Raw genomic sequence first — 21,940 nt, forward strand, 5'->3', positions numbered from 1 at the left:
CCTACTGCCCAGACTTGGCAGTTAAATCATGGAGAGATATGTGGTACATGATCTCCATTTAAAAATAGTTTTATAAAACAGAATTTTGATTTTGAATTATCTTTTGCAAAAGGTCTGCAACACTCATAACCGTGAGCGAGCCCACCCACGATTATGAGATCCATGTTGGATATGAATAATGGCCATATACTAACATCTCCCACTTGGCCATGAAACAGCCGGTTTGCTCCCACTTTCATGGGATTCCCAACAAAGATTACGGATTTTCCATATTATGGTTTTCATCGCAATCTATTTACAAATATCTTAGCCACATATGGGCTACATGCTTGGTAAATAAGTCTTCTGAGATCCCTTTAGTCAAAGGGTCAGCCACCATATCTAATGTCTGCAAATAGTCGACAATTATCTCATCTTTCTCAATCATTTCATGTACATAATGATATTTCACCATTATGTGTTTACTTTTCGAGTTATCAGCTCAACTTTTCATTAATGATATTGTTGATTGATTATCATAATATAATTGAACAGGTTCTTTCACGATTTCCAACTTTAGGTCTTTTAGAAACCTGTTAATCCAGACAACAAAGGTAGTGGCTACATTACAAGCGATGTACTCAGCCTTTTGAGTGTGTTGAGCAACACATCCTTGTTTCTTTCATGACCAAGCAATGGCTCCACCTCCAAACAAAAGGATATAGCTAGAGGTAGACTTGCTATCATCTTTGCATCCAGCAAAGTCAGCATCAGAATATCCGACCAATTCCAGCTCATCAATCTAGAAACACAATTGTAGTCCTTTCAACCGTTTTAAATATCAGAATATTCTTTTAATAGCTTGCCAGTGAGGCCACCCAGGATTTCCCTGATATCGACTGACAAGACCTACTGCAAAACTTATATCAAGTCTTGTACACAGTATCACGTACATCAAGCTGCCAACAGCTTCAGCATAAGGTATGTTTAGCTTTTGTTGTCCTTCACCTGGACAATCACTCTTGCTTAGATTAACTCCTTTAGTCACAAGAGTTCTAATCGGTTTGGACTCTTGCATTCAAAATCTAATCAATATATTTTTCTTGACTAAGACTAACGTTCTTAGACTTTCTGTCATGGGTGATTTTAATTCCTAAAATGTAGGATGCTTCACCCATATCTTTCATTTCAAAATTAATGTTCAACCAATGCTTAGTCTTAGTTATCATGTCATTGTTATTTTCTTTCAATAATATGTCATCAACATATAGAGACAGAATGCAAAAGTGACTCTCACTTTTCCAAACATATACACAATGGTCTAATTGATTGGCTACATATCCAATCTTTGTGATAGCTTTGTGAAAAGCTAAATACCACTGTCTTGGTGATTGTTTCAGCCCGTACAAGGATTTTTTTCAACTTGTAAACTTTATCTTTATCAATAATATATCCCTCTAGTTGTTTCATATATATTATTTTCTTTAAGTCACTGCTCAAAAAGGCAGTTTTTACATCCATCTGCCATACATCTAAATCATAGAAAGCCGCTATGGATAGAATTATCCTGATGAAAGCAAACTTAGCTATTGTTGAATAGGTTTCTATATAACCAATTTCTTCTTTCTGTGATAAACCTTTTGCTACCAGTCTTGCTTTGAATTTATCAATTATTCCATTAGCTTTATACTTTTTCTTTAGAACCCATTTACAACCAATTGGTTTTCTTCCTTCAGGAAGATCTGTTAATTCCTAAACTTGGTTTTTTTCAATGGATTCAATTTCTTCATCCATGGCTTTCTTCCAATCTAACGATTCATGTGAATTTATTACATTATTGTATGTCAAATTATCGATCATTTCATCCAGGTCTACAGAATAACAAAGCTCCTCAGTCAAATAAACATAATAATCATCCAAATAGGATGTGGGAGCTCTAGACCTTTTATGACCACTCAGATTTTGAGAAGTAGAGGCATCAAAATCAGTTGGTTCATTGCCTAACTATTCCACAGTTGGTTCATTGTCAAACTATTCATTTAGATTATCCAGTAAATCAAATTGATCATTCACTAGATCAATGGATTCATTATTGAGTTCTTCTAAGAACTCTACATCTCTACTCTCAATCAGTCCCATATGTTGATGGTATAATTTGTAGCCTTTAGATCCTTTTGGGTATCCAATAAATATGCATCTTACAGATCTATTATCCAATTTATCCATCTTTGGATCTAAGATCTTCACATGTGCTACAGATCCCCATCTCCTAAGATGGCTCAAATCTGATTTCATATCAGTCCATCTTTCATAAGGAGTAGTTGGGACTGCTTTGCAGAGCACTCTGTTTATCGTATGCATAGTTGTATTTACAGCTTCACCCCAAAATACTTTGGGTAATTATGCTTTTGTCAACATGGATCTCACCATATTCAAGAGGGTTTTGTTACACTTCTCAGCAACACCATTTTGTTGTGGTGTTCTAGGCATTATTTTTTGCCTATTTATCTCAAGGTCCTTATTCACAAAATTCATTTGAGGTGTATTTACCTCCTCTATCAAGCATTATTATTTTAATATATCTTTCAAGTTGTCTTTCAACTTCGCTTTTATATTCCTTGAATTTCTCAAGAGCCTCAAACTTTTGTCTGATTAGATACAAATATCTGTATCTTGAGAAATCATCAATAAATGTTATAAAATATAGTATGCCACTATGGGTTTGGACTCTGAATGGTCCACAAATATCCGTATGAATAATTTCTAATAAATCAGTGGCACGTATCACATTGGATGGAAAATGTTTTCTTGTCATCTTTCCATAAATACAAGACTCATATTTTTCAAAGTGAGTTTCATTAAAGACAAGTATTATTCCTTGTTGTGCTAATTTCTTTATTTTCTTTATACTTATATGTCCTAGACTTTTATGCCAGACATTAACATCAATATTAAATGCACAGTCAATATAAGCAAAAACAAATCCTTTATTGTCACATAACTTGAACATACTATGTTCTTTTATAAATTTCTCTTCGAAAATGACCCTGTCATGCTTTCCTATTGTGACCTTGTCAGGGATAAACCTGACCTCAAAACCTTTACCAGTCAAAGCTGGTACAGACACTAGGTTCTTCCTCATGGAGGGTACATACAAAACTTCATTCAATAAAATACTAGTGCCTCCAGCATTGAGTCTATAAGACCCAATACCCAGTACATTACAGTGGGAATTATTGCTCATATACACTTTATGTTCACCAAGACCAAGCTCTTTCATATCCACTGCCCCATCTGTGGTCTTGGATATATATCGGGTAGCTCCAGAATCTACCCACCATCCAAACAGCTCTTCATTGGAAAATAGGCATTCAGATACTACACAAATGACTTCTTTGTTGTCATCTCTCCTCCTATTGTTGTTGTTGTTGTTGTTCCTCCCATTGTTCTCATTATTTCCATTGTTGGGGAACTTTGTCCTGCAGTTTCTCTAGATATGCCCCAGCTTGCCGCACTTGTAACACTTTACTTGAGACCCGTTGTTCCCTTGAGGCCTTTGAAAACCTACATTTGGACCTCTGTTGAACTTGCCATTTTTATTATCCTTTCTTTTAAACTGGTTAGCTTTAAAGGGTACTCGGCTACTGGAGGGCTTGTCCTGGGCTACCATCATCTCAGATTTCTTATCTTTGTCCATATGTTCTTGTTCAATGGCCAACTGAAGGGGCAGTTCAATCAGGTTAAGGTTTTTGGAGTTTAGCCTAAGAGCAGTGGTTACCATCTTCCAAGAAGTAGACAAACTATTCAAAATTGTGGATACTTGCATCCTATCCAGTATAACATTACTTGCTATAGCTAGGTCTTTAGCCATCACCAACATCTGGTTGACATGATCAACTACATTATCAAACTCCTTTATTCTATATGAGTTCTATTGTTTAAGGAGCAACTGGATATGGACTTCGGATGTTATATCATACTTTGTAGCTATGACATCCATCATTTCCTTTGCAGTCTTGTAATCCTCAAAGACTCTAATCAAGTCATCATCCATATAAGTTAATATGATGATCCTAATCATAAGGTCATCCTTTTTAAATTTGTCATATTTGTCTTTCTCTTCTTTAGTAGCAGTCTCTCCAAATTGAGTCAAAGTTTTTTGGAGAACATACTCAAGGCTTTCTAGAGTCAAGGGCAAAAGAATTCTGAGCTTCCAAATGAGAAAGTTGGTCCCATTTAGCTTATTGGTCTTGGCGAGCTCTGACGCACACACCCTACTCATCATTTTTTGAATATTATAATTTTTATGGAAAGTTTAATAGAATAATAGAAAAGGAGAATAACATTAGTTTGGCTCAAAGAAACCAAAAGATTTATACTTAGTTAAGCAAGATAATTCTTAAAAAGTAGTTAAAAGCAAAAGGAACAAGTTTAAACAATAAAAAAGAAAGGATTAATATTTATAAGCTTCAATTTGGAAGAATAGTTCACGGCTTAAAGAAAAACAAAATCTGTTTTCTGCTAAATTCTGAAAATTCAGAGGTACTAAAATGGAATTTCTCTATAAATTTTAGTTTTTACAAGAAATTTTCTGACGCAAACCTCTTTTTCCAAAATCAGAAAGAATAAGAGGCGGCGGCTTAAAAAATTCCACAATTCAACCCCCCTTTTTTTTAAAACGAATAATTTCTGAGGCAACCCAAAATTTTCTAAAAACGGGTATAAAACCCGATTTCGACCTTTTTTTTGTTTTGTCTCTCTTCTCCAGAGGCTTTCTGCAGAAGCTTCTCGTCTTCCTCTTTTCACAGGGTTCTGCAGAACCCACGACTTAAGAAAGTCGACCAGCGATCGAGTGTCAATACTGAAAGCAGGGAGCAGAATCACCGATCGATGATCGAAGGGCCGAAATATCACCGAAAGAGAAAAGAGGAAAACTGGCTATTGGGCCAGTGACAGTGCCTGTAGAGGGTGTTCCTGGCCACCGCTATTCTCAGGCATGATAGATCACCGTCGTAAGACTAAAACCGTTGGTCACATACGGCAATCATAGGAGACCACCGAGAAGCAGATGTTGTTCCTTGATTGTTGTTGGAAGAAGAAAAATGAAACACAAAAAATAGGTGGATGGCCAAATCTGCCTCAAGCCCCTTTCTTCTTCTCTTCCCTTCTGCTTTTTCTTTTCCCTCCTTTTTTATTTTGATACAGCTATACAGGGCCCACTGCAGTTACAGAGGGATAAAGAAGGCTTTTGAGCTGTACATAGAGAGAAAAGAAAAAAAAAGTAGCAACAGAGAGCAGAAAAAAAATGAAGACCCTTCTTTTAATCTCCCAGTTTTAGTTCTTCTTCCTTTTCTTTGTTTTTAATCTCAGTCTAGGTATTACTAAGGATGTTTTCGGCAGCAAACACACAAACTAGATGTACAGATAAGTCGCAGTAAAGAAAGCAAATAAATAAACAAAGTTTCCCCCTTTTTATTCAGTTTCTAACTTTACTCTATGTTTTCTTTGTTGCAGGACAAATTATAACCAGACACACAGAAATATTCACAACAGAAAATAAACAAGGAACACTACACCCTAGATCAGAAGCCTACTGAACAAATGAAGACCCAGGAGCTTAGGAAGTTGCCTTCCCTTTGTTTTATTTGATTTGTTAAAAAAAAACTTATTGTGTTTTATTTATAAAGGTATATGCACAAAAAACACAGATTTAATCATGCACATATTCACGACATAGATCTAATACTAGACTAAGCTAGCATCTACAATAAATAAGAGTATATCAAGCCTCAGTTTATAGAGGCAAAAAGAGAACACTATTTAAAAATCGTGTGTGTGTGTGTTTCTTTACACACAATCAGATGTAAAAAAGGCTTCTCTATAAGCCTTGAACTTACTGAGTGATCATCAATTTGTGTGCAGATGATACAGCTTCAATGGGACAAATCATTCATTGTTGGCACAGGCGCAGTAGTAGAAGACGTTTTGTAGAGTCCGAAGGCTACTTCGATTGCAGACTGAAGACCGGTTCACACAGGAAGCTTCTGAAGAGAACCTTGCTCTGATACCAATGATGACGCAACAGAGAGCGGGCAGCAACAGGGAAGTGAATGTATCTCACTTTTGTAGAGGTGATCTGAATCTCTGATTCACCACAGCAGCTACAAGGATAGAAGATTTAGAGAAAGAGAGAGAGATGGAGGTATATACTTTTTGTAGGTTTGCTTCAAGAATGCTCAGTATAATCTTGTATTTACAAACCTTTGTATAGGTGTTGATCATGTTTATTCACTCTTGGATTTTCTACTGCCAGACTTGACAGTTAAGCCATGGAGAGATATGCGGCACATGATCTTCATTTAAAAACAGTTTTATAAAACAGAAATTTGATTTTGAATTATCTTGTGCAAAAGGTCTGCAACACTCATAATTGTGAGCGGTCCCACCCATGATTATGAGATCCATGTTGGATATGGATCATGGCCATATACCAACAATGATCATCTTGTCATTGTCCTCCAGGAAACCAACAAGCTATTGCTAGGCTAAGGACATGAAGATTGGTTGATATCACTATCACATGCCCAACAAACTTTTCTTGAAGGGTAATCTTATGCAGGGGAAAGTTCACTTGTCTTTAATGTAGAGAATTGAAGGGTAATCTTGTGAAAGGAAAAGCAGAAACAAATAATTGGATCCACTGGATTTTAAATCTCAGTTTCTTAGGCAAGCAAAGTATCCTCGTTATTTTTATTATTCAAAAGCAACAAACCCATGGTTGTAAAATGAAAAATAATTAAGAGCAGAGTAACAACAATAAAATATCATATACCTTGGAGGTACCTTTACACAGAGGGATGACCAAATCATAAGTTGAAGTCTTGGAAGACAAGGGTTATATCAAAGGCTAATAGATATATCTTAGTTAAGCATGTCTTTGTGTAGCACTTTACGAGGCATGCATGTAGAGAAAAGGCATGTAGACAAAAAATCTTTGGCACCCTGAAGTTGGGAATGCACTGTTGTTAAGTGATGGTGGGAGGCAAAGTACAAACTCCAATATTGGCCTTGGAATTGGGTTAGGATTTTTTTAGAAAAGGCTATTGAAGGTTTTTAAAATCTTTATATCCAACATTATGAATTATGGTGAAGGTTGAAAATAGGCTTTAGACCTTTTTTTTTTAGGGATGTATGACTCTCAGACGTACCTTTATAATAGAAGTTTTCAGACCTTTTCTAAATATGTAGAGGCACAGTGGGAAGAGTAACATTGGCAGCCTCAGGTGAGACACCGCCACATTAGCGAGTCAAAACAATAGTTGCAGTTACTTATGGGCGAGCACGACTGTCTGATGGGGAGGATCGCCTATGGTGGAAACACGAGAATGATGTGGTTTTCACAGTGACATCTTGTTATCGTGTGCAAAGATCTTGCTTGGTTACTTGGTTGCCCAATCACAATATTTGGGGTTGCCTGCCTTCAAGGTCCACACTTCTAAGATGGATGGTGTTGCATGGGAGGGTGACTACTAACTCCAACCTACAGCGGCATGACATTTGCTTCGCTAGCAGGTGTTGACTGTCAGCATGCTATAGAAACTACAACACTGAGTGGGTTAGGGTATTGCATGGTTGTTTTAAAATCACAGTTTACCTGCGTATATCCATAGCCCACGTGACTTTTTCCGGGAAAATGACTCAGATTGGAAGTGTTGGGTGGTAACCATGTGAAAGAAGGTCTGGATGCACAAAAACGAGATTATCTTAGAAGGTGCAGTCATGAATATAAAACTTGTCCAACTGAGGGTTAGCCGAGAGTGCAGAGAATGGAAGAAGTTCAAAGTTGAACCAATATAGAAATCTCACCTCATGCAGATTTAGGAAGTCGCGTGCCTTTCTCATAGGCCTCGGGTGACCTCTCATCACCCTTTTTATGGCCTAGACCCTTCTTACACTGTACTACCTGCTCATATTATTCGTAAGGAAGATCCATCAAGCCCAGCCGCGGCCAGAGCATATCATGCCCGCCCCTACGCCCCCGCTCTTTAGTTTTGCTTTGTCTTCGGATGCTCTCGTCGCCGAGCCAGTGAAATACGGCGACAGTATCTCAGTGACGGTGAGGTTCCGGCCTCTGAGATGAGCGATCGAGCTCGGTTTCGCTAGAACTTCGAGTTTCTATGTTGTTCTTATGATCGTCCGTTTGTTTTCCTTTGGCTTTATGTTTTTAGTGAGAGGGAGTTTTAACGTGGAGATGAGGTAGTTTGGTATGGGGATGGGGATAAGATCATGCGGAACCAATATAATCCAATGACGGCCTATGCTTTTGGTAACTACTGTCGATATAAAACTCCTAAAATTCCGAAACACACGTCTGAATGATGATTTCTTATCTTGCACTGTGTTGAATTCGAGTGATTGATCTGAAACAAGGATTCATTTCGTCAATTGCAATCTATGAGCCTACATTGCCTAATGATTTGTGGAGTTCATTTGGCACAAGCCATTTCCTAAATGTCAAAACTTTGTGAAAAACTTCCAGATTGAAAGCAACATTGCAAGGTGTCTTGATCCAGAATATGCTGAGAAGATGATTGATGATATTGACCTTGTCAGGGTTAGAGGGGATTTTGTTGTTGGTGGTGTGACATGCATTGTGAGAAAATGTCCCCCGTGTATATAATATGTATATCCCAAAATTTGTGTTAACTTGTGTTGAATTGTAAGTGCACAAGGTTTTGTGAGTCTGTTTATCATATTTAGTTTCTGTTATTGTGTCTCACGAGTCCCTTCTACATTTTTACCTCTGCATTCTTATTTTCTCGTTGATGTTTGAAAGCCTCATAATTTTATATATGTTGTGCTCTGGGATTTCCACTGATTAATGTGCTTATGTAAAAACCCCTCTGGCGAAGTCGCCGGAGGGGATAAACTTAAAAAAAAAAGGAAACTGCGGTTTCCCCAAAGGGGAAATCGCGTAACGGGAAGGGGTGAGGATAAGCCTCACCCCCCAAAATCTGTGGGGGTGAGGGTTATCCTCACCCTGCGTAAAAGCCCTCACGTAGCCTCCCTCCACTGCATTGCATTGAGCGGCAGAGGGAGAGACAAAGAGTGAAGGGGAGCGAGAGAGAGAGGAAGACTTACCGGCGACGGCAGCGGCGGCGGAGACGGCAGCGAGGTATGCCACCCTCTCTGTCTTCTTCTTCATTCTTTTTTTTCCTGTTGGAGCTCAGAGGGTCGGCATCCATGGCTGCCGGCGAGTTGCAGTTAATGAAAAAAAATAGACAGAGAAAGAGAGAGGGGTCGGTCGGCCCCTATGGCGGTCGACTCCGACGGCCGGCCAACACCGTTGGTCGGCCCCGGAGGCCGGCCCAGGCTGGTGGTTGCAGAGAGAGGGTCGGCAGGGGCCGACCCTCTGCACCTGAGTTAGGAAGGACACAACCCCTTCCGCCTTTTTATCGGGGGACCGGTTCGGTCTGGGCACCCGGACCGAACCGGGTTGGTCTGGGTGCGACCCATACCGAGCCCACCGGTCTGGGTGCGACCCAGACCGAGCGCACCGGTCTGGGTGCGACCCAGACCGAGCGCACCGGTCTGGGTTGCGCCCAGACCAAGTACTTTTAAAAAAAAATAGAGGTCGGTTCAGCCTGGGTGCGACCCAGACCGAACCGGGTCGGTCCGGGTCGCACCCAGACCGAACCGGGTCAGGTTTGGGTGAACCGGTTCGGATCGAACCGGTTCAAGCCAAACCAGTTCGGTTAATTATGGTTCAAATAGAACCGGTTCAGACCGAATCGGGTCTGAACCGATCCGGTTGAATCAAGGTCCGAACCGAACCAGTCGGGTCTGGATCTAGGTTTACAGTCCGGACCCAGTTCGATCTGGACCTGTCTTAGATCCAGAATAACCGGGTCTAGATCTGAATGGATCAGTCTCGGATCTAGACCATGTTAGATTATCCTAGATCCAGTCAGGCAGATCTGGATCCAATCAGACTGTCCAGGATCCAGTCAAGCAGGTCCAGATCCAGTCATCTGTTTTGGATCCAGTCAGACTATTCTGGATCCAGTCAGAATAGAATGGATCTGGTTCAGATCCAATCAGACTTTTTTGGATCCAGTCAAACAGTTTTGGATCCAGTTATGTAATAGATCCGAATCCAAACAGACAAGGTTTGGATCCAGATCAGAATTAGATCAGAAAATAGTCTCGAATTGCCCCGAAATCTGAAAGGTACCAAGATATTCATTTGGATACTTGAGATCCATTTAAGTAAAATGGACATATCTTCGCACTCCGAACTTGGAATCGAGTGAGGTTTGGTGCGTTGGATTCGTATTGAAAAGGAAAATCCATTAGTCTATAAAATTTAGTCAAACTAGTAATACATAAACCGTGGTTTCTTGAATAAGATTCGGGAAGGGTATTTTGGTAATTTGGTAAGAGGTTTGTGAACTGATTCAAGTATATTGCTTTAATAACCAGATCCTATTGTTAGAGCTTCGTGAGGCTCGATTTCGGAGAGAGTACGTTGTTCGCACTTGAGGTAAGGGATATTATAAGTAACTTTAGATGTGAATAAACTTTTTCACGTTGCTTGTTATCGTAGTGCTATAGATTTTATGTGATTAGCATGATAGCTTTGAATGAGACCATGACATGCATAAATTTCATGCTTGACATTATGAGTTAATTTGCATATATGTTTATTGTGATATGCATGTTAGTTTTAATATGTCATGCATGATAGAAGGCGAATATGTTTAAGATTGCATGTCTAATTGATCATTAATATCATGCATTGTGATGAGATTAAGTTTAGATTAGAGTCGCATTTAGTTCATTCATGTAGTATGAATAAATATGTAGAGTTCAGCATGCAGTATCCCTTAAATCCCGGAAGTGACGACCTGTGGCAAGGGCTACCTGGTTCGTGGCTAGAGTGCAGCCACCATGGAGAGTGAGCCGCCGGTGATTTAATGATGTAGAGACACTACATCAATGCATGCTAAGTCAGAGCGGTGTGAGTCCTAACGTAATCATGAGATTAAGAATGAGATTGTTGTGATTATTCATGACACCACTCATGAGGGAACGAGTGAACTTTGAAGTTATGAATATTGTTCAATGTGTGAACTTAGTTATGACTTAGGATTTCACTCACACTGGTTTGGGACTCTGGAGAACCCTAGATAGTTGATAACCATCATGGTTAGGATGTAGCATGAACCATGCCGAGATTGAGAGCTTGACCTCCCGGTGGGGTCCTCGTGGTGGTTCACTGCAGTGTCTGCTGGTCCGGGGACCACTAGGAGTGTATGGTTCATTGTCTGGCCAACATGTAGAATTGGGGTGTTCTACAGGGTTGCTACGCCCATAAATGACTATTACCGGTATAGCCAGTCTAGTGACAGTTGAGAGAGAGAGAATATTTGAGAATGATAATGGGGGTAATTAAAATATACAAACATGTGTGGTACCTCAAAAACTAAATTAAGACTAGTGGCTTAGAGCCCACTACAGTTGTAAATTATTTGTTTAATTACTTATAATTATTTCTTACTGAGTTGTAGACTCAACCCCATTTTTGTTTAATTGCAACTGTAGGTTCCGGGCATTAGATCATTCACTTGTGAGCAGCTTTTCCCGTCTTCAGCAGAGCATTGGTATTTTTACTTTCCTTGTCATTGAGAATAATGTAATTGCTTTTCTTTGGTTATGAATGATGAACACTGTAAGAAAAAGTTGATTATGCAATAAAATGAAAAGTTTTTTTTTAGCCACATTTTCTCTATGTAAGCTTTGCACTCTTCCCTCTGGGAAGTAATACCAACCGAACTCGAACTCCTGAGGTTCCAGATCGGGGTGTTACAAAGTGATATCATAGTCAGGTTTACACAGAAAAGTTGTTCATCATTTATAACAAGACTCAATGACAAGATGTAAGTCTCTGCTTGAATAATACATGTTAGTGATTAAATTATTGCGTAATTAGGAATGGCTAACGAACAAGGAAACAACGAAGTCCCACGGGCTCAAGACTCTATTGAGCCTCCCATGGTAGGGAAAGAGGAATTTTTCGCCGCAATGGCAATGGTTACCGGAGTCATCACGAGCATGACTCAGGGGGTTAGAGAATTTGACACCACAGCCTCCTCCGATCTACATCATACTCGGAGATCGAGGCTCCTTCCATCAGAACTTCCCCTACACTACCCAGGGGCCACACCCACCACCGTACGGAAGGAGGAATCGCCAATGCAACTGTCAGAGAGCAAGGTCGGCACGTGGGCGGATGGGAGGAAATCGGATGGCGGCTCGAGGAGGAATCGGGAGAAGAGAATCTCCGAACACAAAATTTGTGCCTCGGGGAGGGCCTCGTATGGCCAGCGCACGGGGACGGCATATGTCCCGAGCTAGATATGCGGCTGCCATGAGGGGTAGAAACTATAGAGTTCCACCTCCATTCCACGAGCTTCTGGCTGAAGAAGCTCGGAGAGCAGTATTTCAGGCCGTCAAAGCAGCTCGACAGGCAGCAGAAGCCAACCAAGGTGACCCAGGGTTTGGGCAAGGGCGAACGATTTCGGGAAATTTGTGAGAGGAAAGAGAGGATGAAGATCTTACAGTTGATACTACTTCACCTACCTACACTCTTGCTTTACCCTAATATGACTTGAATACTTCTCCTCTGACCCACCTTCAACCAACGCAAAAGAGTTCAAGAAGAGAATCAAGCTTCAGATAGATCGAAGAGGAACATGACGATGAATTTAGGGATACTTAGCTTTATTTAGTCTAGTTCGATTATCTATTATTTTGCTTTGTGTTCTTCTTGTTTGCTTAGTGATATTTTATTTATGTGTACTTGGATGCACAATGAAATAAAATAAGATATTTTGAGTAACTGAGTAGCGTAATCGCTAATATGTGATAGAATTTTATACGAGTATAAATGAATCAAATAAGAAGCCTATTACGTGATTAATTTAATGTAGCACGTGGATTGTTTGACTCTATAGCTACACATAGTTTTACTACTTCAACTTTTGGAAAGCGGTTGTCAGTGGCACCATCTCGATTGAGTGTTTCTTACTTAATAGAGACACCTATAGGAGCAACCACCATTGTAGATACTGTGTATCCTAATTGTGTTGTAAAGATCGTAGATTGCAAGTTGCCTGTGAACTTGTTGCAACTCGACTTCAAAGATATAGACGTTGTTTTGGGTATAGATTGGTTGTCGGATCATCATGCCACTATCGATTGTAGAAGAAAGTGTGTCAGCTTTCAAATACCCCATACTCTAACTTTCACATATCAGGGTGTTAGAAAGTTACCTAAATCGGTTATTATATCTTGTTTAAAGGCCAATATATATATTGAAAAGGGATGCATGGGATTCCTGGCTTACATGAAAACTGAAGAAAAAGAAGACCTCTCAATATTAGATGTAGACATAGTTCGGGAATATGATGATGTTTTTCCAGAAGATCTACTAGGTCTTCCTCCTGATCGGGAGATTGAATTTCAAATCGATCTAGTTCCGGGAACAACACCCATTTCGAAGGCTTCCTATCGGATGGGACCTGCGGAACTCAAGGAGAAAATACAGGAGTTATTGGAGAAAGGATTTATTCGACCTTCAGTATCTCATTTGGGTGCTTCAATTTTGTTCGTGAAGAAGAAAGACGGATCACTGCGTATGTGTATTGACTATCGTCAATTGAATGTAGTAACCATAAAGAATAAATACACATTGCCTATAATTGATGATTTGTTCGATCAACTGCAAGAAATGGCATGCTTCTCAAAGTTGGATTTGAGATCAGGATATCATCAACTGAGGATCAAGAAGGAAGATGTAGCTAAGACAACTTTCAGATCAAGATATGGCCATTATGAATTCATGGTCATGCATTTTAGTCTGACTAACGCATCAGTTGCCTTCATGGACATGATGAATAGAGTCTTCAGACCCTATTTGGACAAGTTCGTCGTGGTATTTGACTATGACATCCTCATATACTCTACCTCGAAGGAGCAACATGAAGAACATCTGAGGATAGTTCTGCAGACACTTAGAGAACATCAGCTCTATGCCAAATTCTCTAAGTGTGCTTTTTGGCTAGAACAAGTGTCATTTCTTGGACACATTGTTTCTAAAGACGAGATTATGGTAGACCCCGCAAAGATCGAAGCCGTCACCAATTGGTCAAGATCTAAGAATCCTACTGAGATTTGCAGCTTTTTGGAATTAGCTGGGTACTATCGGAGATTCGTGGAAGGATTTTCTTTGTTGGTGGCTCCTATGACAAAGCTCACAAAGAAAGATGTAAAGTTCGAGTGGAACGATAAATGTGAGCAAAGTTTTCAGGAGATAAAGAAGCGTTTGACCACTGCTCCAGTGTTGGTCTTACCTTCTGGATCTGGAGGTTTCACTATTTATAGTGATGCCTCTCACAAAGGATTGGGTTGTGTTCTGATGCAACACAGAAAAGTGATAGCTTATGCATCTCGTCAACTCAAAACTCATGAAGTCAACTATCCGACACATGATCTGGAGCTAGCAGCAGTGGTATTTGCCCTTAAGATATGAAGACACTATCTCTATGGCGAGCAATTTGAGGTCTTTACCGACCATCAAAGCCTTAAGTATTTGTTTTCACATAAAGATTTGAATTTGAGGCAAAGGAGATGGTTGAAATTTCTGAAAGATTATGATTTCGAGCTAAAATATCATCCGGGTAAGGCGAATGTAGTCGTTGATGCTCTTAGCAGAAAGGCATGAGCACTAGCTAGACTTGCAGATTGGGAGTTATTTTCCTCGGTGGCTCATCAAAAGGCAGAAGCTCAATGCTTACCAGGTCGGTTATTATTCGTTCAAACCACATTGAAGTCAGAATTGTGGGATCAAATTAAGGAAAAGCAACCCTTAGACCCAGAATTAATCCAAGTAAGAAAGAAGATTTCAGAAAATGAGGAATCAGAATTCAAAATTGATGATCAAGGACTTCTTAGATTTCATCAGAGAGTGTGCATTCCTAGGGACGATCAACTTAGAAATCAATTGTTGGAAGATGCACATAATTCTAGATATGCCATTCATCCCGGTAGCACTAAAATGTATCAAGATATGAAAGATACGTTTTGGTGGAATGGTATGAAGAGAGACATTGTTGAGTTTGTTAGCAAATGTCTATTCCATTAGCAGGTGAAAATCGAGCACCAAAGACCAGGTGGTCTTTTGCAACCACTTCCCATACCCGAGTGGAAATTGGCGAATATATCTATGGACTTCGTTTCGGGGTTTCCAAAGACGAAGAATGGGATGGATTCGGTGTGGGTGATTGTCGACAGGCTAACTAAGTCAATCCACTTTTTAGTTTGTAAGACAACTCACTCGTGTGACCAATTGGCTCAATTGTTTATTAGAGAGATTGTGAGACTACATGGAGTACCCGATTCAATTGTTTCAGATAGAGACTCAAAGTTCACATCACGATTTTGGCAAAGTTTTCAAGAAGCTATGGGAACATAATTGAAAATGAGTACAGTTTTTCACCTTCAGTCAGATGGTCAGTCAGAGCGAACCATTCAGACCCTAGAGGACATGCTCCGGGCATGTAGTTTGGAGTATAGTGACTCGTGGAATGATATTTTGCCATTAATGGAGTTTGCCTACAACAACAGCTTTCAAGCAAGTATAGGCATGGCTCCATTTGAGGCATTGTATGGTCGACGATGACGAACTCCTTGTGTTGGGATGAAGTCGGAGAAAGGAGTTTGTTAGGGCAAGAGATGGTTCAGCGAATGGCAGACCAAGTGAGATTCATTCGAAAGCGTCTTCTCACAGCACAAAGTCGACAGAAGAGTTATACAGATAAAAGACGTCGTGAGTTGAAATTTGAGCAAGGTGATCACGTGTTTTTAAAGATATCTCCGTTTAAGGGAGTAATGTGTTTTGGTCGAAGAGGAAAGTTGAACCCCAGATATATTGGAACATTTGAGATACTTGTGATGGTTGGTCAGGCAGCATACCGGTTAGCTCTACCACCTTTCTTATCTCGAATTCATAACGTGTTACATGTTTCCATGTTGCAGAAATACGTGCCTGATCTCTCCCATATATTGGATACAGTTGAGACTGTATTAGATTTGCAAGATGATTTGAGTCTGAGAGAAAAGCCCATAGAGATTCTGGACACGAAAGTGCAAAAGCTGAGAAACAAGGAGTTATCTCTCGTATTGGTTAGATGGAGCCATCACAGCAATAAGGAGGCTACTTGGGAGCGTGAATCTGATATCTGCGAGCAATTTTCACATTTGTTTCCAGGTAAGATTCGAGACGAATCTTCTTTTAAAGGGGAAAAAATTGTAAAATCCCCTCCGGCGAAGTCGCCGGAGGGGATAAACTTAAAAAAAAAATTTGTGGTTTCCCCAAAGGGGAAACAGCGTAATGGGAGGGGGTGAGGATAAGCCTCACCCGCCAAAATCTGCAGGGGTGAGGGTTATCCTCACCCTGCGTGAGGGCTATAAAAGCCCTCACGCAGCCTCCCTCCACCGCATTGCATCGAGCGGTAGAGGGAGAGACAGAGAGTGAAGGGAAGCGAGAGAGAGAGGAAGACTTACTGGCGACGGCGACGGCGGCGGAGACGGCAGCAAGGTATGCCACACTCTTTGTCTTCTTCTTCGTTCTTTTTTTTCCTGTTGGAGCTCAGAGGGCCGACAGCCATGGCTGTCGGCGAGTTGCAGTTAATGAAAAAAAATAGACAGAGAAAGAGAGAGGGGTCGGCCGGCCCCTATGGCGGCCGGCCCCGGCTACCGGTCGACACCGTTGGCCGGGCCTGGAGGCCGGCCCAGGCTGGTGGTTGCAGAGAGAGGGTCGGCAGGGGCCGACCCTCTACACCTGAGTTAGGAAGGGGCACAACCCCTTCCGCCTTTTTATCGGGGGACCGGTTTTGTTCGGGCACCCGGACCGGACCGGGTTGGTCCAGGTGCGACCGAGACCGAGCCCACCGGTCTGGGTCGCGCCCAGATCGAGTACTTTAAAAAAAAAATAGAGGCCGGTTCAGCCTGGGTGCCGAACCGGGTCGCACCCAGACCGAACCGGGTCAGGTTTGGGTGAACCGGTTTGGATCAAACCGGTTCAGGCCAAACCGGGTCAGGTTTGGGTGAACCGGTTTGGATCAAACCGGTTCAGGCCAAACCGGTTCGGGTCGAACCGGTTCAAGCCAAACTGGTTCGGTTAATTATGGTTCAAATAGAACCGGTTCAGACCGAATCGGGTCTGAACCGATCCGGTTGAACCAAGGTCTGAACCGAACCAGTTGGGTTTGGATCTGGGTTTATAGTCCGAACCCAGTTCGATCTGGACTTGTCTTAGATCCAGAATAACTGGGTCTAGATCTGAATGGATCAGTCTCGGATCTGGACCCATTCAGACAGGTCTGGACCCAGTTAGATTATCCTAGATCCAGTCAGGCAGATCTGGATCCAATCAGACTATCCAGGATCCAGTCAAGCAGGTCCAGATCCAGTCATCTGTTTTGGATCTAGTCAGACTATTCTGGATCCAGTCAGAATAGAATGGATCTGGTTCAGATCCAATCAGACTTTTTTGGATCCAGCCAAACAGTTTTGGATCCAGTTATGTAATAGATCCGAATCCAAACAGACAAGGTTTGGATCCAGATCAGAATTAGATCAGAAAATAGTCTCGAATTGCCCCGAAATCTGAAAGGTACCAAGATATTCATTTGGATACTTGAGATCCATTTAAGTAAAATGGACATATCTTCGCACTCCGAACTTGGAATCGAGTGAGGTTTGGTGCGTTGGATTCGTATTGAAAAGGGAAATCCATTAGTCTATAAAATTTAGTCAAACTAGTAATACAGAAACCGTGGTTTCTTGAATAAGATTCAAGAAGGGTATTTTGGTAATTTGGTAAGAGGTTTGTGAACTGATTCAAGTATATTGCTTTAATGACCAGATCCTATTGTTAGAGCTTCGTGAGGCTCGATTTCGGAGAGAGTACGTTGTTCGCACTTGAGGTAAGGGATATTATAAGTAACTTTAGATGTGAATAAACTTTTTCACGTTGCTTGTTATCGTAGTGCTATAGATTTTATGTGATTAGCATGATAGCTTTGAATGAGACCATGACATGCATAAATTTCATGCTTGACATTATGAGTTAATTTGCATATATGTTTATTGTGATATGCATGTTAGTTTTAATATGTCATGCATGATAGAAGGCGATTGTGTTTAAGATTGCATGTCTAATTGATCATTAATATCATACATTGTGATGAGATTAACTTTAGATTAGAGTTACATTTAGTTCATTCATGTAGTATGAATGAATATGTAGAGTTCAGCATGCAGTATCTGTTAAATCCCGGAAGTGGCGACCTGTGGCAAGGGCTACCTGGTTCGCGGCTAGAGTGCAATCACCATGGAGAGTGAGCCGCCGGTGATTTAATGATGTAGAGACACTACATCAATGCGTGCTAAGTGAGAGCGGTGTGAGTCCTAATGTCATCATGAGATTAAGAATGAGATTGTTGTGATTATTCATGATACCACTCGTGAGGGAACGAGTGAACTTTGAAGTTATGAATATTGTTCAATGTGTGAACTTAGTTATGACTTAGGATTTCACTCACACTGGTTTGGGACTCTGGAGAACCCTAGATAGTTGATAACCATCATGGTTAGGATGTAGCATGAACCATGCCGAGATTGAGAGCTTGACCTTCCGGCTAGCTACCGGTGGGGTCCCCGTGGTGGTTCACTGCAGTGCCTGCTGGTCCGGGGACCACTAGGAGTGTATGGTTCATTGTCTGGCCAACATGTAGAATTGGGGTGTTCTACAGGGTTGCTACGCCCATAAATGACTATTACCGGTATAGCCAGTTTAGTGACAGTTGAGAGAGAGAGAGAATATTTGAGAATGATAATGGGGGTAATTAAAATATACAAACATGTGTGGTACCTCAAAAACTAAATTAAGACTAGTGGCTTAGAGCCCACTACAGTTGTAAATTATTTGTTTAATTACTTATAATTATTTGTTACTGAATTGTAGACTCACCCCCATTTTTGTTTAATTGCAACTGTAGGTTCCAGGCATTAGATCATTCACTTATGAGCAGCTTTTCCCGTCTTCAGCAGAGCATTGGTATTTTTACTTTCCTTGTCATTGAGAATAATGTAATTGCTTTTCTTTGGTTATGAATGATGAACACTGTAAGAAAAAGTTGATTATGCAATAAAATGAAAAGTTTTTTTTTAGCCACATTTTCTCTGTGTAAGCTTTGCACTCTTCCCTCTGGAAAGTAATACCAACCGAACTCGAACTCCTGAGGTTCCAGATCGGGGTGTTACATTATTTGACAAACTTGAGGCGGAGCTTGCTAATGCTATGATGTCATTGCCGGCAAGCAAGGGATTTGAAATTGGCAGTGGATTTTCAGGTAGGGTAGTATTCATATAGATGACTCTTTGCTGAAAAAATAGAACAGTGGCCTTATGCTGGCTAAAATGAGTAAATAAACAGCATTTTGCTTGGTGCTTTTGATGATTTATGGGTTAGTTTGTGTTAAAGCCTCATAAAGGCGTGGCTTTTATCTTATATTATGATCTGAACATGCCAAGGTACTTTTATGACTGGAAGTGAACATAACAATGAGTTCTACACGGATGATCGTGGGAGGATCCGGACAAGAACGAATAGATCTTGAGGAATACAGGTAATATTTCTAAACCAATGGTGTTTAATGAGTGCTCAAAGATATTTGTCTGTAACATTGATGTTTTTCTTGTACAGGCTGGGATATCAAATGGGGAAACCATAACCATGAGAATAGCTTTCAAGCCAACTTCCACTATTGCAGTTAGTATTTTATGCAGTTTTGTTCGTAAATATTCTTTAGTTTGGTAAGCAGCTCCAAGAATCTTTAGTGGGGATGCTATTGCAACCTAAAATCACACAATTCCTACATATTGTTATTTGTTTCTACCTTAAGAATTCTGAAATTTTGAAGAGCAAATACCTTCATACTCTCTCTCTCAAGTTTTGAAGTGCAAAAAATTTGTTGTATACATTTTTCTTTTAGCTATACTTTTTCTTTTTAACTTTCTTTTTTTATGCATTTATTTTAATATATTGTTAGTGGTAGTTGTGCATCCAGCCAATTCCCGATCTTTCTGCTTTAGCTGCAGGCCCTGCAAACCTCTCATTTTTGTCGAGCTAAAAGAATTTTTGATGTGCAAGTTTGCATGTTAATCTGATTGCATCTTGCTTACCTCCTTGTGCAGTGACAAGCATTTTGATGCTTTGGCACTAGTAACTGTTATCTATCAATATAAAACAATGTTGGATCTTCTCATTGTTAAGTATATATAGCATTTTGATAAATAACCCATCTTCATTAATTTTGTAGACATATTCTTTAAGTATATATGAATGAATTCTTCAACATGCAGCAAGCTTAGCTTCAATTTTTCGAGTTGATTGTCTAAATGTAGAAGTGATCACATTGCTTTTGTTTTCTTCATGTAGACATCTAGAGAATAACCTATAATTGCTTTTGTTTTCTTTTTCCCCTGTTTTTATGGGATTGGCAAGAGAATTTTTTAGATGTCTGCAGGTAATTTATGCACATATCTGAGACATATCTGAGATGATCACAACAGCTAGCCATGTTCATGTCTGGCCCCTCATACCTGTTATGGGATTGGCAGTGATCACATTGCCTATCTTGTTCAGCGAAAGAGTGCCAATGCCTGTTATGGGATTGGCTTCCCCTCATACCTGTTTATGGTTTGGTGAGGGCTTACCTGTTTTTCTTGATTGCTATTACCATTTTTTTCTTTCTTTTCACTGTTCACGCTGTTGCCATTCTCTTCACTGTCCACGCTGTTACCATTTTTTTCTCTCTTTACTGTTATTGTTGCCTTGGTTGCTGTCCACGTCTTTCCTTGTTTTTTGTTTATTTTTCTTCACTGTTGCTCTTTCCTTGGTTGCTGACCATAATCCCACGTCTTTCCTTTGTTGATTTCAATCTCTTGATTTGTTCCCTTGATATTGTTTCTTTCTTCTTTGTTAGATCTTATCCTGTCGTGTTTGCCTTCAACATCTTGATCTGGATTTGGATTAGAAGCTGTGGATCAGTAGATCTCAATGCACACCACCACTGGGGTAGCCCGAGTGGCCAGCCAGGGGGGTTGTGAAGATGTTGAGTGAAGATCCCGGATCAAAACCCCACTGGCGCACGAGTGTGTCCGTAGCTTTTAGAGGTGGGCCATTAGGCAGAGTGGTCGTGGGGCCTCATCCAGGGTTTTCCCTCACTTCGGTGAGGGCTCCTCATCATAAAAAAAAAAAAGACAAGTCGTTGCTCCACTATCACTTTGTTGCTCTTTCTAGTGGAAATCACTGACAGAAAGAGGAAAAGGGATCTCAGAAAATTCTCCTTTATAAAATTTTCCTTAGCATTGCTAAATAAGGTTGCCATCAGGTAGTTGTCCAAGAGAGCAACAGCCACTCCAAATTGCATTATTCTTTGCCTCGTTTACAAGGACAAAATCAAAAAAAGGAGAGGAAGATGGCCAAGAATGAAAACTGCTATATGTTGTGATTGATTGTAGTGCTTTGTAGCGCTTGGTTATTATGCTTAAGTGCAATTTTTACACCTCAACCCAAGTTTGTTAGACAACAATAATAGCCCCACAGCATTATGCTTCTGTGATCTGGTCAGATTACTGCTACTAATACTTCAACGGCTGCTGCTGCTGCTGCTGCTACCACTGCTGCTGCTACTACCACAATTTAGTAATATTAATATTGACAACAACAATAACCACAAACAACAACCCCCCACAAAACAAAAATCGGCTTTCATTAGAAAAAGATTTTGCAATTGCATTTATATGTATAGAATTGAATGCAAGAAATTAG

At 40.4% G+C, this 21,940-nt stretch overlaps 1 long non-coding RNA gene across 1 annotated transcript; it reads left to right on the forward strand.

Annotated features, from left to right (window-relative positions):
• Window positions 1–19,029: 19,029 nt before the first annotated feature.
• Window positions 19,030–21,524, forward strand: LOC149830243 (uncharacterized). Its single transcript, XR_016433648.1, has 3 exons — window positions 19,030–19,733; window positions 19,811–19,876; window positions 21,093–21,524. It is a non-coding gene; the product is annotated as an uncharacterized LOC149830243 (long non-coding RNA).
• The last annotated feature ends 416 nt before the right edge of the window (window positions 21,525–21,940 follow it).

The sequence above is a fragment of the Nuphar pumila genome, chromosome 8, assembly GCF_984573655.1.
Source record: "Nuphar pumila chromosome 8, dmNupPumi1.hap1.1, whole genome shotgun sequence".
Taxonomy (NCBI): Eukaryota; Viridiplantae; Streptophyta; class Magnoliopsida; order Nymphaeales; family Nymphaeaceae; genus Nuphar; species Nuphar pumila.